The sequence below is a fragment of the Sarcophilus harrisii genome, chromosome 1, assembly GCF_902635505.1.
Source record: "Sarcophilus harrisii chromosome 1, mSarHar1.11, whole genome shotgun sequence".
Taxonomy (NCBI): Eukaryota; Metazoa; Chordata; class Mammalia; order Dasyuromorphia; family Dasyuridae; genus Sarcophilus; species Sarcophilus harrisii.
The window spans coordinates 21,961,627-21,981,900 of record NC_045426.1 but is presented as its reverse complement, the minus strand read 5'-3'; the positions used below and the strand labels follow the sequence as shown (position 1 = coordinate 21,981,900).

The window sequence follows — 20,274 nt, the reverse complement described above, 5'->3', positions numbered from 1 at the left end:
TTTCTCCCTGATGCAAAGATCTAGCCACCTCATGTTGATGATAGCTCTGTATCCTGCTTTGAAAAATTGAGCTCCATCCAGCATGTTAGCCTACAAATTGCCCCAAAACAAGACAAAGCAAAATCATTAATATAGAAAAACAAAATATTCACATTATTTGCGAAATTTAAAACAGTTCTCAAAGTGTTGAGTTAAAATCTTTGGAAATTTGAAGGTTAGCCATCATATGGGATTTTGGCCATGGATAAAAATAGTATTTTTTAAAAATTGGCTGGACTGTTAACAGCAAAGATCTGAGGCCAAGAGCACTTTATGTAGTGAGAATCGATAGTCTGTAGTTGGGAGGCCACAGTTCTGCTCTTAGTTATCATTTCCAATTATTATCTGCAAGTGTCAGTTTCACAGTAAAGTTCACAAACTTCTAAATTTGGCAATATAAGCCTCAGTCAATGCAGAGAAATTGTACTAAAGGAAGAAATTTTAAAAAGAGATTTACCTTAGGTTAAAAAAAATGAAAGCTTAAATATCTTATGAAAGTCATCAAAAGGAAATATCAGTAAGGGAGAAGAATAGAAAATAGATTGATGTCAATGGGGACTCAAAGACAATGATATCTGGATTATATCATTTGGAAAGTACCTAAGGGTGATAGCCATAGGCCCTGTATAAATTTACAATGATGGCAGCAGTGGTATGCGGTAATAATTTGGAAGTACAAAGTAGGAACAAAAAAGTCGAAGCACGTCTATGTTACCTTGTACCATAAATCCAGGATGAAAGTACCTTGTCTCCATGTGACAGGGGAAAAATTATGCCCGGAGTTCTAGCTTTAATTTGGCCTGCTTTATTCCCATAATAGTGTGCCCTAAAGGGAGTTCAGATAAGGCCCCCAAATGAGTGCATCTTTGGAAATGTCGACTAATATGAAATCTTATTTGACATTCCGTTTTGCTGTTCTTCATTGTAAGGGGATGAATCCATCATCTTCACCCTAGATTTCTGGGGTAGTAAATTGGCTAATGTTGGTGCAAGTGACATAGGAACGAATTTTCTGAGATAAGTATTCATAGATTCCTTCAGTTTGCCTCTGTTGCCACTGTAGTTGAGTTTCCTTTTAGAGGGAACTTTTCTTTTCCTCATGTAGAAATCTCCTTGTCACGTGGATGAGGAGATAAGACTTTTACTTCATGGCCATGGAAGACAGAGTTGAACGGAATAGAGCAAGGAGGTGAATTTAGACTTACTCTAAAAAGAGACTTCATACTGAGAACTCTACAAATGTGGAATGGGTTGCTTTTAGAGGCAGTGAGTTCCCTCTCCTTAACAGTATTGGTACCTCTTAGGTCTCAAAAAAACTTTCAGAACTTTATTCAATATGAAAGGAAATAAATTTGAGGGTTTTTATGCATATGCATTTAAGAAAAACTTCTTGGATGATCATTGAGGTTCTCTTTTAACTCTTGAAATTCTATGCTATTTGGTCACATTGAGCTTCATAGCAACATTCAGAATCTGTCACTGGAAATAAAAACCTCAGTATTGAAGCGAGACTAAGAAACAAAACAAAATAAACAAAACAAAAAGACAAAAACAAAACACAAGACACAAAAAAGGAGGGGTGGGGAAGGAGTCTGCTTTATTTATTGATTTCCTGTGATCCTGTATGCTTTTGAAGTAGCTTTGAAACTACTCTCACAAGATTCATAATCTTTTTTTTCCCCAGTACTCTTTTTACCTTGTTCTTTACATTTTAGAGCAGAAATTTATATTTTCCACAAATCATGTTAAAAATTACTTTTTTTTTGGTGACTGACTTTGGCTCAAAGTGGCCTGAGATTGTAGTGTAGAGGCCATGGCAAGGGCAATATCATCTTCTGTGATTCTCTGAGACATCCTCGCCTCCTGCCATTGTGCCATTCTCCAATAGCCACAATGAACTGAAGTTCCACTACCCTACTGAGGAGGAATATCCCTACCTTTCCTTGCACAACAACCACATAGCTAAGGTGCTGATGCCAGAGCTCTGTGAAAAACTCCAGTTCCTTCACCCTGGATGAGGTCATCCAGACCGGTGTGGACAACCCAGGGCACCCATTCATCATGACTGTGGGCTGTGTATGGCTGGAGATAAAAAGAGCTATGATGTGTTCAAGGACTTGTTTGATCCTGTCATTGAGGACTACCATAATGAGCAAAAGAATGATCTTAACCCTGACCATCTTCAGGGTGGTGATGACCTGGATCCTAAAACTCTGTGCTGAGTTCTTGTGTTCTGACTGGGGGTTTTGCCTGCCCCCACATTGTAGCTGAGCCGAGTGCCACGCCATAGAGAAGCTTTCTGTGGAACTCTGGCCAGCCAGGAAGATGACCTAAAAGGGAAGTCCTATATTTTGAAGAACATGAACTAACAGCAATAGCAGCAGCTGATTGATGGAGCTCTTGTGATGGAGAGACCCATCTGGACTCAGAGAGAGGACTGTGGGGACTGAGTGTGGGACCACTTCATCTACAATAAGCCTGTCTCCCCACTCCTCTTGGCATCTGGCACGTGCCAAGATTGGCCTGATGGCAGGGGCATTTGGCACCTTGACAAGACCTTTCTGGTATGGGTTAAGGAGGATGATCACCTGAAAATTATGTCCATGTAAAAGGAAGGTATTCACACATTTGTGCATCTGGTTCACTCAGATTGAAACCCTTTTTAAGACCAAGAGCTACGAGTTCATAGAGACTCTCACTTGGGCTATATCCTGCCTTGTCCCCCAACCTGGGCACAGGCCTATGTGTGGGTATCCACCTGAGCAAGCGTGAGAAGTTTGGTGAGGCTGAAGAAAAGGGGAACAGGGTGTGGACACAGCAGCGGAGGTGGTATTGTCGACATCTCCAATGCTAACCAACTGAGCTTTTCAGAAGTAGAGTTGGTACAGATGGTGGTAGATGTTGTGAAGTTGCTCATTGAAATGGAGAAGCATTTGGAGCAGGGCCAGTCCATCGATGAACTTATGCCAGCCCAGAAATGAGCAGCCGGCCACCTGAGTTCTCTGCTTCCTAATTTATTGCATGAATGAATAGCCACCATCCTTCCTGTCTGTGGTGCCCTGGGGGCCTCCAGATGCAGCCCACCTAATCATGCTATAGAGAAGTCTTCCTCCCATCCTTTGGTGTTAGAGTTTTAATTTTTTATGGCTGAGATGGTGCTAAATGCTCAAATAATAAACTATTGTTTTGGCCTGACCCAGATGTCAGGGCAAAGAAGAATTACTTTTTTTTATCTTATTAAATATTTTATTATTACACATAAAATCATCTTTAAACTCTTTATGTTCCAAATTCTCTTTCTCCCTCTTACCCCTTCTTCACTGCCCCTTGTCTTTGAAAAGGCAAGCAATGTACATTATTGCTATTACTGTGTACAAAGTTCTTCTGGTTCTGTTCACTTTATATCAGTCCATTTAAGTCTTCTCAAGTTTTTTTTCCCTGAAACCATCCTGCTCATTATTTTTTTTAATAATTATAACTTTTTATTGACAGAACCCATGCCAGGGTATAATTTTTTACAATATTATTCCTTCCACTCACTTCTGTTCCGACTTTTCTCATCCCTCCCTCCATCTCCTCCCCCAGATGGCAAGCAGTCCTATACATGTTAAATAGGTCACAGTATATCCTAGATACAATATATGTGTGCAGAACAGTTCTCTTGTTGCACAGGAAGAATTGGATTCAGAAGGTAAAAATAACCCGGGAAGAAAAACAAAAATGCAAACAGTTTACATTCATTTCCCAGTGTTCTTTCTTTGGGTGTAGCTGCTTCTGTCCATCATTGGTCAATTGAAACTGAATTAGATCTTCTCTTTGTTGAAGAAATCCACTTCCATCAGAATACATCCTCATACAGTATCATTGAAGTTATATAATGATCTGGTTCTGCTCATTTCACTTAGCATCAGTTCATGTAAGTCTCGCCAATCCTCTCTGTATTCATCTTGCTGGTCATTTCTTACAGAACAATAATATTCCATAACATTCAGATATCACAATTTACCCAGCCATTCTCCAATTGATGGGCATCCATTCATTTTTCCAGTTTCTAGCCTCTACAAATAGGGCTGCCACAAACATTTTGGCACATACTTGTCCCTTTCCCTTCTTTAGTATCTCTAGGGTATAAGCCCAGTAGTCTCATTATTTTTTATAGCCAAACAGTTATTGCATCTTAATCATATATCACAACTTGTTCATCCATTCCTTTAAAGGACATCTCTTTCATTTCCAATTCTTTGTCACCACCAAAAGAGTTGCTATAATTATTTTTTGTACCAATAGATTTTCTTTCCTATATTCTGATCTGTTTGATATACAGACTTATTATTGGTATTTCTGGGTCAAATACTGTGCACAGTTTTATAACCTTTTTGGCATAGTTCCAAATTGCTTTTCAGAGTGGTTGGATTAGTTCATGACTCTACCAATAGTGCATTAGTGTCCTGATTTTCCAATATTCCCTCTAGCATTTTTATTTTTCTATCATGCTAGCCAATCTGGTAGAAGTGAGATAGTACCTCAGAGTTGTTTTGATTTGCATTTCTATGATAAGTAATTAAATTAGAACATTTTTTCATGTGATTATTGATAACATGTATTTCTTCTAAAAACTGACTGTTCATACTCTTTGAACATCATTTGAGAAAATGGCTCTTTTTGTTAAAAATAAATTTGACTCAATTCCTTATATAGTTGAGAAATTTATTGCAAAAACAGTTTTTTTCATTTTATTGGGTTTTTTTCTAATTTGGCTGCCTTGATCTTGTTTGTGCAATTTTAATTTCATGAATAAAAATTATCTATTTTATTTCCAGTGATCTCCTCTAGCTCATTTTTGGTCCTTATCTCTCTACTTATCCATAGATTTGACAGGTACATTTTTTCATGCTCTCCTAATTTTCTTATGATATTATTTTTATGTCTTGGTTAATTATTCATTTTGTCCTCATCTTGATATATAGTATAAGATGTTGATCTATACCTAGTTTCTGCCAAAATGCCTTATACTTTTTCAGTAGTTTTTGAAAAATGTTGAATACTTACTCCAAAAGTTTGGTTCTTTGGGTTTATCAAATGCCATATTACTATGGTTATTTGCCCCTGTGTATTGTGTACCTAATCTACTCCCCTGATCCACAGTTCTATTTCTTAGCCACTATCGAATTGTTTTGATTAATGCGACTTTGTATCTGGACTTTTCTAGTTCACCCTTCTTCACAGATTTTTAGATGATTTTCTTAATCTTGACTTTTTGTTCTTCAAGATAAATTTTTGGCTACTTTTTCTAGTTCTGTACAATAATTCTTTGGTAGTTTGATTAGTATGGCACTGCATAAACAAATTAATGGGGGGTTGGTTTTATTATATTAACTCAGTCTACCCACCCGCAATTAATATTTCTCCAATTGTTTAGATCTGTCTGTGTAAAAAAGTATTTTATAATTATGTTCATATAATCTCTGAGTTTATCTTGGCAGATAGACACCCAAATATTTTATGTTGTCTGCAGTTATTTTAAATAGAATTTCTCTATCTCTTGTTGCTGAATTTTGTTTGTAGTATATAAAAATGCTGATGATTTATGTGGGTTTATTTTATATCCTGCAACTTTGCTGAAATTGCTAATTATTTCAACTAGTTTTTTTAGTTGATTCTCTCAGTATACTATCATATCATCTGCAAAAAGTGATAATTTTGTTTCCTCATTGCCTATTTTTATTCCTTCAATTTGTCCTATTTCTATAGTTAGCATTTCTAGTACCATATTGAATAATAGGGATGATAATGGACATCTTTGTTTCACTTCAGTCTTATTGGCAAGATTTCAAGCTTATTCCTGTTACAGATAATCTTTGTTCTTGATTTTAGATAGATGCTACTCATCATTTTAAAAAAGACTCCATTCTTCCTCCTCCTCCTCCTCTTCCTTCTTCTCCTATTCCTCACCATCGCCACTATCATGTTCCTCTTCTTCATTTTGTTTCTGTTCCTACTGTTGTTGCTTCTCTCCCTTTTCCCTTGGAGTGGACCACTCCAGCGCCTCTTTTGTAAAGAGGTAACTGAGGAGATTCCCAGACTCACCATGGCTAATGAAAAGCCAAAGGAAAGAGTCAAGACTGAAAACAATGACCATATTAATTTGATGGTGGAAGGACAACATGGTTTGGTGTGCAATTTAAGACACACACATTAGTGTGCTAGTTTACTTAGTAAACTACTAAACACACACTAGTTTACTTAGTAAACTAGTAAAAGCCTATTGTGAACAACAGCATTTGTCAATGAGATAGATCAGATTCCAATTTGATGGGCAACCAAACAATGAAACAGATGTTTCATTTATGTTGAATTGGAAATTGAGGATGAGGACACAATGGATGTATTCCAACAGCAAACAGGAAGCATTTACTAAAAAGAGCACCTGCGAATCTACTCTCAAGAAAAACATACATTCACAGTTAGAAAAATAACATTTAGTTCATCCACATCCTGACTACTGCAGTATAGTTTTCTCTCTTCTTTGATTCCCTTTCCCCATTCCTTTATTGTACATAAAGAACTGGTATAGGTACACAGGCATAATGTGTACTTTTGTTTACCAAATGGCCTCTGTTGTGTTTTGATCAATACCAAATGGAGATGGGGAGGAGAAAAAAACAAATTGATTCTGTGAAAATATCCCTTTTCTCCATTAAAGGCATGTTCATTCAACTTTTATCTTTATATTCCAGCAAGTTATTTTGCTCTCACTGTTTGACACAAAAAAACCACCCCCCCAAAAAAAATCCTTATTTACCTTGATTGGATAATTTCAACTTTTTTTAATCATTGTAAAATCAAGGACAATTTTGTAACTTTTTGTGGTACATAGATATTATATGTAGAGAAATAATTTTTTCTCAGTAGGAGTGAATTATTATAAAGAAATTGATTCTATAAGTAAAGCACAATCTGGGGTTATTAGGATGGCAGGAAATACAGATTTAGTAATTCTAACCGTAAATGTAAATGGGATGAACTCCCCCATAAAGAGGAGGCAGATAGCAGACTGGATCAAAAGTCAGAACCCTACAATATGTTGTTTACAAGAAACACATCTAAAGCAGGGGGATGCATATAGAATAAAAGTAAAAGGCTGGAGCAAAATCTATTATGCTTCAGGTGAAGTCAAAAAAGCAGAGGTAGCCATCCTTATCTCAGATCAAGCAAAAGTAAAAATTGATCTAATTAAAAGAGATAAGGAAGGTAACTACATCCTGCTAAAGGGTAGCATAAACAACGAAGCAATATCAATATTATACATATATGCACCAAGTGGTATGGCACTCAACTTCCTAAAGGAGAAGTTAAGAGAGTTGCAAGAAGAAATAGACAACAAAACTGTAATAGTAGGAGATCTCAACCTTGCACTCTCAGAATTAGACAAATCAAACCAGAAAACAAATAAGAAAGAAATTAAAGAAGTAAATAGAATATTAGAAAATTTAGGTATATTGGATCTTTGGAGAAAATTGAATGGAGATAGAAGGAATATACTTTCTTCTCAGCAGTTCATGGAACCTATTCAAAAATTGACCATATATTAGGACATAAAGACCTCAAAATTAAATGCAGAAAGCAGAAATAGTAAATGCTTTCTTTTCAGATCATGATGCAATAAAAACTACATTCAACAAAAAGTTAGGGAAATAGACCAAAAGTAATTGGAAACTAAACAATCTCATCTTAAAAATGATTGGGTGAAGCAGCAAATTATAGATACAATTAATAATTTCCTCAAGATAATGACAATGATGAGACATCATACCAAAATTTGTGGGATGCAGCCAAAGCAGTAATAAGAGGAATTTTATATCCTTAGAGGCTTACTTGAATAAAACAGAGAAAGAAAAGATTAATGAATTGGGCTTGCAACTAAAAAACTAAAAAAGACCAAATTAAAAACCCCAATCAAATACTAAATTGGAAATTCTAAAATTAAAAGGAGAAATTAAAAATATTGAAAGTAAAAACTATTGAACTAATTAATAAAACTAAGAGTTGGTTCTATAGAAAAGCCAATAAAATAGATAAGCCTTTGAGTAAATCTGATTAGAAAAGGAGGGAGGAAAATGAAATTAGTCTTAAAATGAAAAGGGAGAACTTTCCACCAATGAAGAGGAAATTAGAGAAATAATAAGAATTATTTTGCTCAACTTATGCCAATAAATTTGATAACCTAAGTGAAATGGATGAGTACCTCCAAAAATACAGACTTCCCAGACTAACAGAGGAAGAAGTAAATTGCTTGAATAGTCCCATTTCAGAAAAAGAAATAGAACAGGCAATTAAACAACTCCCTAAGAAAAAATCCCCAGGACCAGATGGATTTACATGTAATTTTACCAAACATTTAAAGAACAATTGGCCCCAATGCTATATAAATTATTTGATAAAATAGGGAATGAAGGAGTCCTACCAAATTCCTTCTATGACACAGACATGGTACTGATACCTAAACCAGGTAGGCTGAAAACAGAGAAAGAAAATTATAGACCAATCTCCTAATGAATATTGATGCTAAAATCTTAAATAAGATATTAGCAAAAAGACTTCAGAAAATCATCTCCAAGATAATACACTATGATCAAGTAGGATTTATACCAGGAATGCAGGGCTGGTTCAATATTAGGAAAACTATCAATATAATTGGCCATGTTAATAACCAAATTAACAAAAACCATATGATCATCTCAATAGATGCAGAAAAAGCATTTGATAAAATCCAACATCCATTCCTATTAAAAACACTTGAGAGTATAGGAATAAATGGACTTTTCCTTAAAATAATCAGCAGCATCTATTTAAAACCATCAGTAAGCATCATATGTAATGGAGACAAACTGCAACCATTCCCAATAAGATCTGGAGTGAAACAAGGTTGCCCACTATCACCGTTACTATTTAATATTGTATTAGAAACACTAGCTATAGCAATAAGAGCTGAGAAAGAGATTAAAGGAATAAGAATAGGCAATGAGGAAGCCAAATTATCACTCTTTGCCGATGACATGATGGTATACTTAGAGAACCCCAGAGATTCTGCTAAAAAGTTATTAGAAATAATCCACAACTTTAGCAAAGTTGCTGGTTATAAAATAAACCCACATAAGTCATCAGCATTCTTATATATCACTAACAAAATCCAACAGTCAGAGTTACAAAGAGAAATTCCATTTAAAGTAACTACTGATAATATAAAATATTTAGGAATCTATCTGCCAAGGGAAAATCAGAAACTTTATGAGCAAAATTACAGACCACTTTTCACACAAATTAAGTCTGATCTAACCAATTGGAAAAATATTAAATGCTCTTGGATAGGGCGAGCAAATATAATAAAGATGACAATATTACCTAAAATAATCTATTTATTTAGCGCTATACCAATCAGACTCCCAAAAAACTATTTTAATGACCTAGAAAAAATAACAACAAAGTTCATATGGAAAAACAAAAGGTCAAGAATTTCAAGGGAATTAATGAAAAAAAAATCAAATGATGGTGGCTTAGCTGTACCAGATCTAAAATTATATTATAGAGCAGCAGTTACCAAAACTATTTGGTATTGGCTAAGGAATAGATTAGTTGATCAGTGGAATAGATTAGGTTCAAGGGATAAAACAGTCAACAAATATAGCAACCTAGTCTTTGACAAACCCAAAGATCCCAGCTTTTGGGATAAGAACTTACTGTTTGATAAAAATTGCTGGGAAAATTGGAAACTAATATGGCAGAAACTAGGCATTGATCCATACTTAATGCCGTACACCAAGATAAGGTCAAAATGGGTTCATGACCTAGGCATAAAGAATGAAATTATTAATAAATTAGAGGAACATAGGATAGTTTACCTCTCAGACCTGTGGAAGGGGAAGGTCTTTATGACCAAAAGCAGAACTAGAGATCATTACTGATCACAAAATAGAAAATTTCGATTATACCAAACTGAAAAGTTTTTGTACAAACAAAACTAATGCAGACAAGATTAGAAGGGAAGCAATAAACTGGAAAATATTTTTACAGTCAAAGGTTCTGATAAAGGCCTCATTTCCAAAATATATAGAGAATTAACTCTAATTTATAAAAAATCAAGCCATTCTCCAATTGAAAAATGGTCAAAGGATATGAACAGACAATTCTCAGATGAAGAAATGGAAACTATTTCTAGTCATATGAAAAGATGCTCCAAGTCATTATTAATCAGAGAAATGCAAATTAAGACAACTCTAAGATACCACTACACACCTGTCAGATTGGCTAAGATGACAGGAAAAAATATGATGATTGTTGGAGGGATGTGGGGAAAACTGGGACATTGATTCATTGTTGGTGGAGTTGTGAACGAATCCAACCATTTTGGAGAGTAGTTTGGATCTATGCTCAAAAGTTATCAAACTGTGCATACCCTTTGATCCAACAGTGTTACTACTGGGATTATATCCCAAAGAGATTATAAAGAAGGGAAAGGGACCTGTATGTGCACGAATGTTTGTGGCAGCCCTTTTTGTAGTGGCTGAAACTGGAAACTGAATGGATGTCCATCAGTTGGAGAATGGCTGAATAAATTGTGGTATATGAAAATTATGGAATATTACTGTTCTGTAAGAAATGACCAACAGGATGATTTCAGAAAGGCCTGGAGAGACTTACACGAACTGATGCTGAGTGAAATGATCAGGACCAGGAGATCATTATATACTTCTACAACAATACTAGATGATGACCAGTTCTGATGGATCAGGCCATCCTCAGCAACGAGATCAACCAAATCATTTCTAATGGAGCAGTAATGAACTGAACTAGCTATACCCAGAAAAAGAACTCTGGGAGATGACTAAAAACCATTACATTGAATTCCCAATCCCTATAGTTATGCACACCTGCATTTTTGATTTCCTTCACAAGCTAATTGTACAATAATTCAGAGTCTGATTCTTTTTGTACAGCAAAATAATGTTTTGGTCATGTATACTTATTGTGTATCTAAGTTATATTTTAATATATTTTAACATCTACTGGTCATCCTGACATTTAGGGGAGGGGGTGGGGTGGTAAGAGGTGAAAAATTGGAACAAGAGGTTTGGCAATTATTAATGCTGTAAAGTTACCTATGTATATATCCTGTAAATAAAAGGCTATTAAATAAAAAAATTAAAAAAAAAAAAAAAAATTGATTCTAAATAATTCTCTCTTCAGGTTATTTTATTGTTTAAATACATTTCTTATTTAAAGTAAACTGTTTTCTTTCATTATTTTCAAAAAATTGTTAAGAGATGTTGATATAGAGAAACATAGTTTAATTAATTATGTTAAGAGAGAAAAGTTAAATGATTAATCGTTACTTTAAAATGTATGATGACAGTGATATGCTATTTTTGTTGGCATTAATGATTTAAGAAGTAGTAAATTTGGCCTTTACAAATATATTTTCTTGTATGCTCAGTTTTTCATTGATTTCAGAAATTCAAAGAATATTAATAGATTAAAGGAAACAAAAATTTAAAAGACTCCATTGATTCATTTGCCCTATAATGTTTTTAATAGAAATGGGCATTATATTTTTGTCAAAGGCAGTTTTATGTCTATTGATATAATCATTTAATTTTTATTGATATGGTCAATTATGTTGATAGTTTTCCTAATACTGAACCAGTCTTACATTCCTGATATAAATTCCACTTGATCATAGCATATATTTATGATATTTTGCTATAATCTCTTTACTAGGATTTTATTTAAAATTCACCTGAGATTCCAGAATTTGATTTGAAGCATTTTTTAAAAATTATTTGAAAGGGAATGGTGTATTGATTCATAATATCACTTAGTTAAAATTCAAAAAGCTCTGTCCATAGCCCTCAACATCTTAATGAGATTACACTTATAATTTTGCTAATTACCTCAAAAACAAGGTAATGAAATAATGTGATACCTGCTAGTTTCTTTCTAACCTTATGCATAGGATTTGATATGCAAACTCCAAGGTTATTTCCTTCTTATTTTCATATAGCTCCCTTTTACATGATTGAATTGAAGCATCAGTCCCTAATGTAGCACCTGAGAAGTGGTGGACTCCATGGTTGGCAAAGGATTGTGGTTGAATAGTTCTCATGTATCTTTCCGCGTTGACTACATGACATGAAGACAAATGCTCTGGTCTTCCACCTAATTCTCTATATATTCACTGATTGTTCCAGTTGTTTTTGAGGCTGTTGCATGTATGAAATAAATTGGTAAAATATAGTAGTTTTGAAAAAAATGGCTCAGACCACCGAGTCCAAAATGATCTGCTAAGTATTTTTTACTAAATATTTGTAATATGGCAATAATTGTTTTCGAGAGTCATGTACTTTGATTCAAATTCATTCGAATGACAGATGTGGAATGGGAAATAGAAGTAGTACTGAATGAAACTGGGTCAATGTTGGGGAATTGTATCTGAAAATTGAAACCAAGCTTATTTCATTTGCAACTGATCCCAAGTAGTGGTGGAGGCTTTCGTAGATTAGACAACCTAGAGAAGGATAGAGAAGGAGAATAAATAAATAACATTTTTCTTTGAGGAGCACTTATTTTGTATTTTTCTTATTGCATTGTCACAATTCTACCTTTTATTTTTATTTTTAACTTATGGACTAAAACAAGCATTTCCATAAATAGTTACAATGAAAATGATGATTGCACATGAAACTGCAAATCTACTAAACACAACTTGCTATTCCTTTCAAATATATGAAAAATTATGATGTAAGTTTCTTTTTTCCTTCCCTCCCCCCATCTTAAAGATGTGCATATGTGTATAAAATTGTTCTATATGTACTTTTATTTATCTGAATGCAGATAGTGTCTTCATATGTCCTTTAGAGCTGATTTGGGTATTTATAATAATCAAAATAACTTATTCGTCCAATCATTTTAAAACAATATTGCTATTGCTGAAAACAATATTCTCTTGGTTCTGCTCATTTCGCTCTTCATTATTTCTTGCAAGTCTCCATGTTTTTTTTCCCTAAAATCATTGAGCTCATCATTTATTATAGCACAGTAGAATTCCATTACAATCACATAACATAATTTGTGCAGTCCTTCCCATAGGTAGGAATCATAGTTCTTTGCCACCAGAAAAAGAGCTGCTATCAACATTTTAGAGAATATAGGTTCTTTTCCTTTTGCTCTATTTATCTTTGTAAATAGACTAAGTAGTGGTATCTCTAGGTAAAAGAGTATATAGGTAGTTTGATTACTCTTTAGGCAAAATTCTAAATTATTCTCCAAAATGGTTGTATCAGCTCACAATTCCACCAACAAAGAATTAGTGTCTCAATTTTTCCACATCTCCTCTGAATATTTGTCATTTCCCTCCTTGGTCATTTTAGTCAGTCTGGTAGGTGTAAAATGATTATCTCAAGATCTGCCTTATAATATAATCGATCTCCCAATTTCCAGTCTCTTCCTCATCCAGTCATATCTCCACACAGAAGGTAACATTAGTTTCGTAAGGCACAAACTTAACCATTTCATCCTCCCTTTCCCTTAAATCTCATTATCTCAAATACCGTATTTGTAAAGTCCTTAGGACAGTAACTGGCACATAATGTATGCTTAATAAATAGGTTTTTTTCTCATTCCATCTCTATCCTGGGTGATTCTCTATTGTCTTTAGAAAAAAATTAAATATTTCATGTGAACGAGAGGGTGCCCCCCAACTTGGCTATAGCTTACTTTTCAATATTGCTCTCCCCTGCCCCCACCATGTTCGTGTGCACATCTAATACAAGCTAATTAAACTACTAGTTAACATGGAAAGACTTGCCAAGAAATGATAAAGAATGAAATGAGCAGAACCAAGAGAACATTATATTCAGTAACAGCAACAGGGTTTTAAAAATGATTTTGAACAAATAAGTTATTTTGATTATTATAAATACTAAAATTAGCTATAAAGGACATATAAAGAAAAATATTATCTGCATCCAGAGAAAGAACTGCAACTTCAGAGACTGGAAGACATCCCTTGCTTACAATGTCTTTCCCCATCATCTCTGCTGTTCAAAATCCCTTTTTCCAAATGCTTCCTTTAACTCGTTACATTTCCTCTGTGAAACTCTTTTTGATCTCCGCTCCTTTGTACCCCAACATTTGTTCATGTTTTCTACCTTCTCAGATTTCCTTGAGTTGGACTTAGCTGTATGTGAACATGTTCCGTACCTCCCAGGGGAAGGCAAAAGGGCAAAGATGATTTCCTGTTTTGTATTTGTATGCTAATGACCTGCCCATGGCTGATATATAATGCATATTTATTTGTTGAGGTGAAAACCCAGTTTTAAAGGAAAAAAAAAACTTATTAGATAATCTCCTTTAGAATGATTTAAATAGAGGATAGATTTTCTAAGTTGATTTGATGGTGAAGGCAGTAGTAATAAAGACTAAAAGACTCTGATGTCTTTTTCTAATACTAAGGCTATAAGTCTAATATTTACAATGTAGTAATACATCCAATGTAATATGTGTATATATGTATAACTATAATGGTCTATAAGTCTAATAAGTAGATAATGTTAATATAATATGTCTAATAAATATTTATATTGTATAACTTATTAGATTTGTAAAGACCTCTATATTAATTATATATTTATTAGACTTATGGACCTTTATACACATATATATGCATAAAATAGAAATACAATATTTATAATATATGCACATACTTTTATATAACATTTATTTGACATATATTACACATCAATGATATTATATTCATAATATATATTTATATTCGATTTATAAACCTCTGTGCATATATATACACAATAACAATAGATACCATTTATATAACAATTTAAGGATTTAAAGCCACTTTATATATGTGTTCTTAGCATCCCATTTCATAGAAGAAACTGAGATTCACAGAAATTATATGACTTCCCTAGGTGGCTCAGCATATAGAGTGCCAAACCTTCCTTATATTTGTAAGATGTTTATGCTTGGGGCCACATTTTTATGAAAAAAAAAAGTGCTTCCTCTGTAAAAATCTTCCTCAATCAGAAATAGTTTCTCCCTTTTAAATAGCTTCCCATCCTTTTAAACACACACCCGAATTTCATTTTCCACCCCTATTTCCATTTCTTTGTACCTAGGAGGACACATCCATATTTTGCTGGCACAGAGCTTAGTACGGCCAACGTAACCTCAAAGCTAAATATATCCTGTGACAACATGATGTGATGGCCACCTCTGCTCCCCAGCCTTCCTGTTGCTTCCTTTGGATGAGGAGGAGGAAGAGGAGGCAATGACATAAGTAATGTGTCATTCTCTGGGCTTTTCATTGGCACAGGGGAAGAAGAATTCATGATTGGTTTCCTTTCACTTCTTTTCAGACAAATGTAGGATTTTACTAAGCTTGCAATAAATTAAAGGCATCTCATTTGGGGAAGTGCCCAATGTTATCAGTAGATAAGGTTTCTAGTTATCCAGGTGTCATTGATGCTAGAATTTTACATTTCAGTGTGAATGGAAGGCTTGCCTGGCTCTAAATCAAGCATGAAGAGGATCCATAGACCCCAGGCTGGCTGCTTGCTCGGAGGCAGCGATATCTTTAGGAGTTTTGAGAAGAGAGGGGTTAAGAGCACAAGATAATAATCTGGCACTTCGGATGGCATTTTGAGGGCACTATTTATGTTGGTAGGAACCACATTTGGGCTACATTTTGCTTTCTACTTTCTTTGAATAGTTTTTTTTTTTTTCCATTGTTTTTACCTTGGATATTTTTTCAACATAAGAAGATGTTTATTTCTTTTTATTTGAATAAGAAAAAGTATCTTCCTTTGAGGATTTGTTTTCTAGAATCCTCTCTGTTTTAATATATCAGGTTTCATTTTGGCCGCAACATCAGAGGAGATGAAGAGAGGAAGGGCAGAAACCAAAGGAATTGTTCTGCTTTGAAAGGAATTAACTAAATCCATGTCATCATTTTCTACCTCCCTGCTTTCCTTCCCTCCCTCCCTCCCTCCTTTTCTTCCTTTCCTTTTTCCTTTTTTCCTTCCTTCCTTCTTTTCTTCCTTCCTTCCTTCCTTTTGCTTCCTTCCCTATCTTCCTTCCTCCTTTCCTTTCTAGCCTCTTCTTTCTTTCTTTTTTCCTTCCTTCTGCCTTTCCTTCCTTCCTTCCTTCCTTCCCTCTGTCCTTTTTTCCTTCCTCCCTTCTTTCCTCCTTCCTTCTGTCCCTTCCTCCCTTCTTTCCTCCCTCCCTCCATCCTTCTCTCTCTACCTCCCTTGCTTCCTTTCTTGCTTCCTCTTACCCTTTCTTCCTCCATCCCTCCCTTTCTACCTTTGTCTCTACCTCCCTCACTCCCCCTTCTTTCATCCCTTCCTACTTTCTTTCTTCCCTCTCTTCTTCTTTCATCTCTCTTCCTTTTCTCCTTCCCTCCTTCCTGCCTGTCTTCCTCCCTTCCTCCCTCCCTTTTTCCTTCCTTCCTGTTCTTGTGTTTTGTCCTTTAATATTCAAAGTCCTTATTTATATTGAGGAGAAACAGCTATTTTAGAAATGCCTGAAACATGCCCTTGGGAAAGGAAGTGTTTGTAGTTCTTAGAAAAGACCCTGGTTTGGGTGTCATTTGGACAAAGAAAGAAAGGAGGCAATACTTTGAGTCTGTTTGGTGGTATCAGATCAATACTGTCTAGACATTTTCTCATTAGGCCCTTACATTGTAAGAACTGGGCCCGAACTATGTCACTTAAGCAGAAGGTGATGAGGTTTCATTTAAGAACAGGATGGCTCAGCCTCAGCTGGAAAGCTGAGGTCTCCCAGGAAATGCCAGGTACACAGCACCTTAAAATTCATGCTGGGAGGGATCTTTAATGGTGGATCTTTAATGGTTCCTTAATTTTACAGGTGAGGAAATTGAGGTCCAGAGATTTTTAATGACTTGTCCTAAGTTCACCTTGTTAGTGAATGGCAGATGCCGGATTTGAACCAAGTTAGCATGCTTCACATCATGCCACACTTCAGACGCTGTGTCTCTGACCATTCTCTTGTCGTAGTTATGAGTTAATGAGGAACCCATGGATATTAGGTGACATTGTTGATAGTGTTGGAGCTGGGGTTGGGAAGACTTGAATTGAAATTGAGAATAATATACTTATTAGCTGTGTAATCTTGGGCAAGTCACTTAACGTGTTTTTGTCTCGGTCACCTCATCTATCAAATGGAACTAAAATAATACCTATCTTCTAGAGTTGTTATGAAAATAAAAATGAGATAACAGGGTTTTTAAATGTTAAAGAACTGAATAAATAGTAGCTATTATCATTGCACCACCACCGCCACCACCACCATCATCATCATGTTTTAGTTTCCAGCTACGTCAAAACCTTTGATTTCAGTACTTGAGGAACCTTCTGATCTAGCTCCCAACCAATCCACTATTGACCCTATTTCCCAAGAAGAATCTAGTAGATTATTTCTAGCCCTTGGAGAATCCCAATGTACTTCTCTAATTTATGTGAACTCTAGAATCCCAAGTAGAAGTAAAGAAAGAGGCAAAACCTATTTCATACTATGCCCTTTCTTCTACTCTCCATTCCAGAACCTTAGGTCTGCTGATTATTCCCCATGAAAGACATTCTGTCTCAGGTCTTCTGTCTTCAAGGCTGCCTTGGTAGCTATTCCATAACCCCACTTCCTTGCCTGCATGACACTGGCCTATAAACTAAGTTTAATACTTGCTGGACTAACCCTCTTTAAAATAATCATTTGTAATAGTGGTTCCTCAGTCAAGGACCTCAGTACCTCCATGCCTCTGCTCAGGCTATGCCCTCCTTATGTCTGGAATGCTTTTTCTCCTAAACTCTATAACTAGAATCCCCAGGTTCTTTTCAAGTTGAGTTCAAGTACCACTTCCTACAGCAGGCTGATCCAGATCCCTCCAGGTGCTGGGTTTTTTCTCTTTCTGAAATTTGTGTGACTTTTTAAGAATAGGATAAGGACTAGTCCAATAATTTCACTGGAAATTTCCAGTGAAGATACACTGCAGTTCAAGAACCCATGAATAGATCACAATGATCAACTGTGTCTACTTTGAGATCCATAATAAACTTCTTTTAATTCTCTTTTACCTGAATTTTGCCTTGTTAATCAAGGTAAAAGCCCAAATGAAAAATTTTCTTTTCAATAAATGACTGAATAAGCGATATCTGTTTAATTGAATTTGACCAAAATGCTCCAAAGACAGTTGCCATTCTATTCCTTAATGTTATCTCAATGGATAGGATTTGATAACATCTCCAATTTCTGGTAAGTACTAAATAAATGCTTGTGTTTATTAACTGATTGTCATTTTGGATTAACTGATGTGCCCTATGGGACACATATGTGATGCTTCATCACTGTGGGGTTTTTTAGAATTCTTTTTAGAATAAAGTAACCCATTTCTCCCCATTTTGTGCTCCCTGTTCACCATCACATTTTCAGTAACTCTTCATGGATTTAGAGATCTTTTTGGTCCTCTTCTAGGATCAGAACTCAGAACTTGTTCTGGCTCAAATACCTTCATCCAGAGTTTCTTCTCTCAGAATTTCATCTTCTTCTCAGAGTTTCAAGAGTCCTTTTCCTTCCTGTTACTCATTTGCAGTTTCCATTGAAATGATACCACCAATATCCAAGCCCCAGAAAGGCAAAGGTAGAATAGCCTTCAGATAATCTTGACACTTGAACAAATGCCCATCGTTTATCCTAAACCTTCACTTTTTAAACTTAGGGGAAGATGAACACAGACGCTGAGGAAAATGCTGATGAGAAAAGAAAGCTCGTTCATGATAAAATATCTCTTTCTGGGAATTTAAATGTTCCGGAGATTAGCATTATTGATCATGCTCTCTTCACATCATCTGTAGATGATCTTAGAATCCTGAAACTATTATTCTCCCCTGTCTAATGTAATTACCAGAACAAGGAATAATCTAATTAGAAGACAACAAGAATGCTTTCTAATTGTTCTAATAAATTATGGTAATACTCTATGTGTACAGCTAGTTTTTAGTAGAAATTTATTTAACAGATTGACAGCTTGTCTTTTATTGCCAGAAACACAACTTCCATCTTTTCCAGCTAAGAGAACTTTTAACGTGATAGTTAAACCTTCAGAAAATCTGTTAAGGGATTCTGAGGTCCCATATAGCATAGTAAGGTGTAAAGAAATATGGTTAGGGTTCCCTAGATAAAGCCTAGACTAGATAACGGAGGAGTTGATGTATTACAGTCCATTGCCACTGCCCCCCCCACCCCAATCATCAGCTATAGTAGAAGATGATGATATAAAATTGTGTAATAACACCCCCTCCCAATCATTCTCCCCAATTTATTGTATTTTATTGAAACTTGTCTGACTCCATAATGAGAAATGCAGACTAGAATCACCTTTTTTGAGGCAAATTCAATTGAGAAATAGTGAGGAAAATGGAAATCTCAGGATGCCTTGAGACTGGTTTATAAAGGAGCTTATATGGGTGGAAAGTAGGGACATGAAATCTAGTAGCTTTCTCTTTTAATTAATTATTTTTGCTAATTTGGTTCTCAGCTTATTGATTCTAAATAAGTGAAGGAACAGAAGTTCTGTGCCTGCCTTGTAAAGTTTAGTGCCTTGAGACAAAGCCCCAGATGCCTCACCCCTGTTATGGCACTAACTAAAAAAGCACTATAAAAGAAAAGGTGTAAATCCTCCTTTTCCCCAGATCCTATTTGACTTTCCCACTTTTCCCCATTTGCTCAGATGTTTATAAGCCTAAGACCATAGATAAAGCTAAAGAGAACCTCAGAGATCTTCTTTTTACAGATAAGGTACTGAAGTCACAGAAGTAATGTGTTGCTCCAAAGGTCAATGAGTAGTTATCTTCAGAGACAGTTTCAACCCAGGTCATCTCACGCCAGAACTGGTATCTGTTTATTGCATTACACTATCTCTACACAGGACGTAGCATTCCAAATTGTTTGGAACAGCTTGGGAGAAGTTCTTTTTAAACAAATCCACAAAATTTTCCTTATATTCTACTTCAGAAATATTCCCATAGGGATAATTTCCATTTGGGGGGGAGGAGTGTTATAACTGTTAGTCTCCACATACGAACCAATTGACCAACCAGCCAATCAACCAACTTTTATGGAACCCCTGCTCTGTTACATGTTGTCAAAAGT

At 35.3% G+C, this 20,274-nt stretch overlaps 2 pseudogenes; both read left to right on the top strand.

The window, feature by feature from the left end:
- Positions 1–1,880: 1,880 nt before the first annotated feature.
- Positions 1,881–3,234, top strand: LOC100924631 (annotated as a pseudogene).
- Positions 3,235–5,788: 2,554 nt separating this feature from the next.
- LOC100916180 lies at positions 5,789–6,957 on the top strand (annotated as a pseudogene).
- The last annotated feature ends 13,317 nt before the right edge of the window (positions 6,958–20,274 follow it).